This window comes from Apteryx rowi, unplaced genomic scaffold, assembly GCF_003343035.1.
Source record: "Apteryx rowi isolate R43461 unplaced genomic scaffold, aptRow1 scaffold_21, whole genome shotgun sequence".
NCBI lineage: Eukaryota > Metazoa > Chordata > Aves > Apterygiformes > Apterygidae > Apteryx > Apteryx rowi.
In genome coordinates, this window is record NW_020448419.1 from 1,741,411 (window position 1) to 1,748,634 (window position 7,224).

The 7,224-nt window shown below is 44.6% G+C and overlaps 1 long non-coding RNA gene across 1 annotated transcript; it reads right to left on the bottom strand.

Annotated features, from left to right (window-relative positions):
• Positions 1-72: 72 nt before the first annotated feature.
• Positions 73-1,290, bottom strand: LOC112965305. Its single transcript, XR_003253242.1, has 2 exons — positions 1,161-1,290; positions 73-983 (listed from the first exon to the last, which is right to left on the bottom strand). It is a non-coding gene; the product is annotated as an uncharacterized LOC112965305 (long non-coding RNA).
• Positions 1,291-7,224: the final 5,934 nt, after the last annotated feature.

The following is a 7,224-nucleotide window of genomic DNA, read 5'->3' on the forward strand; positions in this document are numbered from 1 at the left end:
CCCTCGCCTCAGCCTCCCTCGGGCCCTTAGAGCATCTTCAGCCTTTTCTGTGCCTGTTACCAGCGGATGTTACTGTGCTGAGCTACACTAACGAGGAGGTACTGAGCGTGGCGCTTGAAAACGGTTAAAAATACTCAAATACTGCCAGTGCCTCAAGATGCTGGCAGATAGAAGGGCAAGCGAAAACAAACCCAGGCAAGCACTGAAGATGGCCCAGTGATTAGGCTGCCAGCACTCATGCAAACTTATGTGTCACCTTTGGCTCCTGCACAGCCTCTCTCGTTGCCCACGTCCCATAGGATGCTCCGCAATCATGCTGCAATGCTTTGAGCTGCTGTCATCTTAGCCGTTCTTTCACTAGAGACTCCCAGCCCCAGAGCAAAGTCAGAGTGAGGAAATGCGGCCCCACATCTCAGCTGCTTCTGGGCAAACTCTGAGGTATGTGCTGAAACCAAGGCCATGGTGGTTTGCAGGCTGTCTATGCACGGGTAAGTCAACCTCCCAGAAGGGTCTGTCTCGTTAGCTGAGCAGCCGTCGCTGTTACAAAGCAAGAACTTCCTCCAGGGAAGCAGGGATGGATGCTGCAGCCCCTTCAGCTGTCCCACTTCCCTTGCCACAAGTAAATCAGAGCCCTTCAACCTCCAGGTGATGACCTCGAGCTCCTGAGGGCAGAGGGTAGGTCCCTGTCCCGCTCTGCCGTCCCAGGAGCAGGGGCAGTAACCTGCAGCAGCGAGGCAGAGTGGACAGGTGAGAACATTTATGTTGCAAATGTTAATTTAAGATGTAAATCTGCCAAAATTTATCTATCCCTCTTCTGATGCCTCAGCTATCTGGCTGAGAAATAGTGTGTTCCTGCCCCCATTCAAGCTTGCAAGATGCTCAGAGGTCACTGTATCAAGGGACATAAACTGCCTAAAATTGAGAAGTATGGCCTTTCTCCATCTTACATACAGGCACGTGGTCTTCTCATGCAGGTCTGGGACCTAAAGTTGCAAAGGAGTGCAATAAAATTAATACTGCATACTGCTGTCACGCCGGGGGGGGGGGGGTATTAACTCTGGGCTTATTGCAAACAGATTTATTGAAGACGGCGATACAGTGTAGTCACAGCAAGCGAATCTTACTGCACATTTGTTAGTGCCCGAGTCTCGGTTTCTTACCTCTCCAACAGTTTCTTGTCAGCAGTTCTCTTAACTCCCAGAGAGTAACCCTGAAAGGCGTCCCAGCTCAAGGGGAGATTCACCGCCGTGCAGCCGCTGCCGTGCAGGAGGGCTCAGTGGGCTCTAGGCTGCAGCGCTATTTATGGGCACCGAGTTTGACTCATGGCCATATGGTATTTGGTGTGGCGATATACCTTTTTTGCTGACCTCATGCTGAGTTGGGGAAAATATACCCTTTTTGCTGATCTCATGCCCATTTCTGGCCTCACTCGTTGCAACCAGTATCGCCTAGTTCCTCCTGGTCAGCACTGGGCGCTGTCAGTTATTTGTGGTCAGCTGGGCCCGAGATAAGGGGAGGGGGGTAGCTGCACTGTGCCACAACTGCTTTCCCTGCCTATCTGCTAATTTAGTGACAGACTTGGCAGTGAGTGAGTTCAGCAACTTCAGTGGGCAAATGTTCCTGCTTTTAAGCTCCAACTGTCATTCATTCATAGCAGGAATCTCGCTTGCCAATTCAGTATAGAACAGTAGGACCAAATACAAATTCCCAAATGATGCCAGTTCTCAAGAGATGTGCTGCATTATATAACGACAGCTAGAACAGGGTCCTTTCCTACCCCAGGGCTGACAGTCGCAGGCAGGCAGAGGCAATGGGGGTGGGACTGATCGTGCCGGGCTGACTCCCCGTGAACGAGCAAAGCACTTGCGCGTTCTAGAAACAGTATTTGCATCAGTATTCCAGGACGAGAAGCTTTGGTACACTGGTTTCCCTTTTCTTTTTTAATAGACGCTCAAATAAACCCCAATTCTGCAAGCACTTAACCAGCAAGCATCGCAAACAGCAGTGAGGCCATGCAGGATCACGAGCATATGAGCGCCAGGTGACAGCAAGATTTTGTTATAGGCTGCTGTAGGCATCCAGCACACCAGAGCCCTGACCCCTGACTGGACTTTCTGGGGATGACTATGAAATGAACAGCGCAGAGCGCTCGGGACCCAGGCTTTCAAATGGCAAGACTCCCCTTCGACGCGTACACTTCTGCGCAAGCAACAGTTTCGCTTGTGCATGGGCAGGCAAGCAGGGGAGACAGGAAAGGCACTGGCTAAAAACAGTGCAGGTAAAATCTCATTTTCAATCAAATACTTGATTTCAGCCAAACTGTGGTTTTAGTTTGTACTGCTCTAGTACGCAGAGACAGAGTTAGCTAGTGGTCATTCTGCATCTTATTAGTATTTGTGTATCTTTTTACTTCTATAAATAAACGTAATATATTGCTGGCTGTTTGTATCCTAGGTTTCAAGCCAACACACTTTAAAATATATGCCTTTAAAACCTCTTGAAACTTGGACCTGTAATGCAAATCCAGACAGATTCTTAATTATAAGAGCACCAGCAGCCACTGTTAGAGTCAAGCAGTTGAGCTTGCGCTACTAAAGAGGCACAGTAGTTAACGTCTGTCAGCGCTCCTGTTACAATCCCCACCTTGAAGAGGTTATAACTTGGGCTGTGTAAATTTGATTGAGCTGAAACTTGGGACTCAAAAGTGTCAGTCCATATAGGGAATTATCTTATGAATAATTGGCTAACCCATCGCTTGATTCGCAGACCTTTATAAAACATTTTTAATGGGTTTTAATGTTTTTTTCTTTTACTGACATCTAGGGTATGAATTTGGTACTTCTAGCTCTTCCGAAGCTCCATACTGAACAGCATATATATAGGTGCACAAGTTAAAGCTACAGCACCACAGAGGAGTTCATGGGGCATGCATGCCAAACTTACACACCTATGTGTAGACATATGCAGATGAAGAGACCTCAAAAAAGAAATGCCACCTAAATCTATCTCAAAAGAGAGTTCTAAATATGTAAGATAGAGAACATAAATGCCTCAGGTACAGCTCATAAAATGGGTCTATTTTGTCCATCAGTTACACTGTGATATATTTGAAGGATAACATCTCTCTAACCAAATTGGCACCATCATGCCAAGAAGGGCAGGTGCTCACTGAACCAGCAATCCAAAATATATTTCTGGCACAATGTAGTACCGTGAGTAGGTCAACTTGATCATCTATACAGGCAGCAAGAATAGCTCAGGACACGAAAATAACTGGGATAGAGTTGGTCACTTTGTTATCTAGGTTAACAGTTTCTCAGACTCTTTTCCTTTTCCTGGGGGTTTTCCCCCCAGATGTGTGGAAGCGAGTCCCATGCGTGCCTTGGCATCAGAACAACCATAATGACTGTGTTTTGAAAGGGATGAGCTATTTGACTTTGAACATTAAGTGCAAGCTTAAGTACGGCTTTGTGTTACAGGGACTTTTACTGAGAATTGCTCTCCATAACATTTTTCACTAGCTGTAAACCTCTGTTTCTCAGAGATGATTTTTCTCTTGATCACTTCAGGTCACACTGAGCTGAAGCATGCATGGTTGGTTAAGGTGAGGACTTGGAATTTTCTTTAACCCTAACACAAAACTATGACAAGCCCAGGGTAGAAAGACGAGCCACAGGACATGAACAGATTCCTCTTGTGGAGCCAGACCCTGCAAAGTTTCCATGCCCACCTCACCAAACGCTTACAAAATAGGGACACTATGCTGCAATCCTGAACTCATGAGGACCATCTCTGTTGGTTTCAGGAAAAGTTTCGACTAAGCGTCGGGCTCCCTCACTGCAGGTTTATCGTGTGCACGTCGTTCTGAAACGAAGTGCTGTGAGAAGTCGGTCTCTCCTCTGTACATTAGCAAGACCTGCTTGGATCTGGATCTTGGTTGGATGTGGATCAGCAAGATCCACATCTAACTCCACTGATCTCCCCCTCGTGAAGGGTATCTACAATGCCGCCGTTCTGCCTTGCAGACACTGATGACAACCCAGCCACAGAGAGGCTGATCCTTTGAGTCACTGCTGAGATCCCAAGTCATCCCTTTATTTCCTAAGCAACTAACTTCAAGCTTATGAGCAGTAAGGACAGCTCCATGACACAAGTGTCTTGATTCATTTCCTGACTTTGGCTGCTCAGTTTGGGGAGTTTCCTGGCTCGTACAAAGTAAAGAATTATGGCTAACTGCCACAGGGAGGTACGGGCCACCAGAACAGAGGAAGCCGAACTCAAAAGCTGTATGGATAGGAAAGGCTAAGCCAGGCTCCCAGCCCTGCAGGGGCAAATTCTTGTTCTAGGAACAAGTAGCAAATCAGGCTGCTTTCAGCTCTGCAGCAGGTCCCAACACTGTAACTTTAAAAATGAACAGGAGTAACCAGTGCTTGACATCAAGGCATGCCAACAGGAATTTTGTTCCCTGCTTCCAGTTCACTGTGACCACAGTTGTTCCCCTGATACATGGCAGGCACTGGTCGCAGGAACCCCCATTATATATGTGTATCACTCCCACAAGTCGACAGGAACGCATCCCAAGGTGCAAAATAGCAGCATGTCCAACAGTGATAGACGATCACACTTCATGTCCAAAATACCTGTTACTCAGTGAAGAAAGGTAGGACAGCTGGGCAGACTCTGATTCAGACCATGTAAAATATGTGGGGCGACTACTGATCTTTTACCCAGTTGTTGTTTAGGAACAGGATCTTTGCAGGATCATAAGGCAAAGCTCTTCACACTTCCATGCAAGATTAGACCCAAGAGGCTCAAGCTCTCATCAGTCCTTATGGGGAAGTCTGTAATGCTCTACTCCAGATCTGGCAGCAAGGAAAAGGAGGAATTGCAAACATTTTGCCTTAGCAAAACAAACCCAGCTATACCTCAATTGCCTTTAAAAATGATTTTGTAGAATGACAAAAATAATTCATTAACCTGAGGCATCAAATGCAAGTTTCAGTAACAAAAAAGAAGTTATTTATTTCCAATGAGATATTAGTTGTTTTGGTACACAAGATGAGGAAAGATTTAGTTGTACTTCTTTTATGCCACTGAAAGCAGTCCCTCCTAGTTCCTTGCATGCTTGGCTTGAATGACAGGCTAGGACACGAGTGCAATAGAAAAGGATTTTCTTCCTCTAGCTGTGCTTGATATATCCCCCTACAAGAGCAAGCTACTTGGCCTTGGGCACGGCAAAATTCTTAAGCATCTGTTGGTACATCAGCTGCACCTACATGCTTAAAGTAAGCATGTGCGCAAGTGTTCTGCTAGATCAGTGCCTTAACTCTGTGTGCATCTTCTGTGAGTAACTTCTGTTGTGCTGATTCTTAAAGCTTCAACTTTGAGTCGCTTAGAATAGCACTTAACTGAAATTTAACAAGTAAAATCATCATCCTCTATATTAATTTTATGCTGACTTTTAACTTTGACTTTTACTTTCCGAGAAGGAGAAATGCCTGTGCTACATGAAATGCTTTGCATGAGGATCTAGATAGAAAAGAGAGAATTCATTACTGAGATGGTAGAGATCTTTTTATGAATTTAAAAATAACAACAGTTTTACTGGGGATTTTTTTTTCTTTGATATATTTATTCTGTGCAACTAATTCTTATGTGCAAAATTCCAGTTTAATTGTTAGAAGGCTTACAATAATATTTTAATGCAACTCTCTGTAGTCAGAATAATGCATTATTATATAGCCCAAAGCTGCACAGAAAGATGCAGCAGTGAGGTGTAGCAGGAGTGCCGGTGAATAATGTGTGATAAGAGCACTCTTCTTTGAGCAGTTTGGATAGTTATGCCACCATTTGTTATTGTCAGCACATATAATTTTTACAGCACAATATGAATTCTGACCGCAGTGAAAAGAATGCCTTCTACCACTAGTATGAATAAGATTTCACTCAATTAAAATAACATGCAAGTATATTGTATAGTATTACATAGAAAGCTGATGTGCATTAAGTATGAATGCTGGGGTGGAGGTGGGGAAATTATTGTAGTGATGCTATTGTTCAATGAGTAACTATTGCCCAGCATTAAAAAATAAAAATAAAAAAGCAAAGGAAATTAAATACAGAAATCAGAAATACTAACAATGTTTAATATTACCATACCGAAATTAATGTATTCACAATTTAGGCTTTAATTTTCCCTCTCGTATTAAGTTTCACAGGATCTGTGTAGCTAAAGAGAGAGGGAGAGAGATGTAAACATATAGAGAGACCCATAGACTATGCCGAAATCCAGCAGCACTCAGATGCTCCAGCAATAGGTGCTATAGAAACAGCGGGGGTAAAAGCAAGCCATATCACACCAGCAGCCTCTAAATGTTATTCCCCGCTGGAGTCAGCGAGAAGTTTGCTCTCGCCATGGATGGAGCGGTGCGGTCCAACGCAAGGGCCCATGCTTAACCGGCCCCCACGCTGCCCTGCGCGCGGAGGTCTGAACGGCGCCTCTGCGCGGAGGAGGTGAGCTGCGGACCTACGAGCAGCACAGTCAGCCTGTCACCCAGAACTGAAGATATTTGAATGTGTGTATTTGAACGGGGCAACGGAAGCGGTAGTGACGGTTCCTGCAAAGAAGGCCAAAAGTGTCTCAGAGCCGAGGTGTATCTTAGACAGCCGGTGCACTCAGAGCCAATAAAAATGAAACTAGTCTCTATTGAGACCTAATTAGCTTTTATATTCAAAGCCGTACTGCGCATTTGTACATTGCTTATGAGTGGGACTAAAAAATATATGTACCATGACACTATACTTTTAAAGTGTCTTCTGAATGCTTTTCCCATTCTCCAAGGATTGCCTCCTCCTTAGATGTATACATTCAGTGAATATGACGAGGCTAATTATTTTTCCCTGAAATGATCAGTGCTTTTCTCTAGCAGTTTTCACAGAATCACAGACCTCTCATCTTCAGCCTTGGAACTTAAAAACAAAACAAAACAAAACAAAAAACACAAAAAAAACCTGCCTTCAGATTCTAAGACAAAAAAATTGTTTGGTAAACAAATTTCCTGCCACGGGCTTTACAAGGATTAGTCTTGTATCAGCGCCACCGCGCACGTATGATCCTGTTTTCCCTTTTTTTTGCAGGGGGTTATGTATTTTTCTGTTACCTTTCCTGCCTGCAAAGCAATCACAGAGAGCGGCAGGAGGCACCATAAATATGCAAATTGCGCG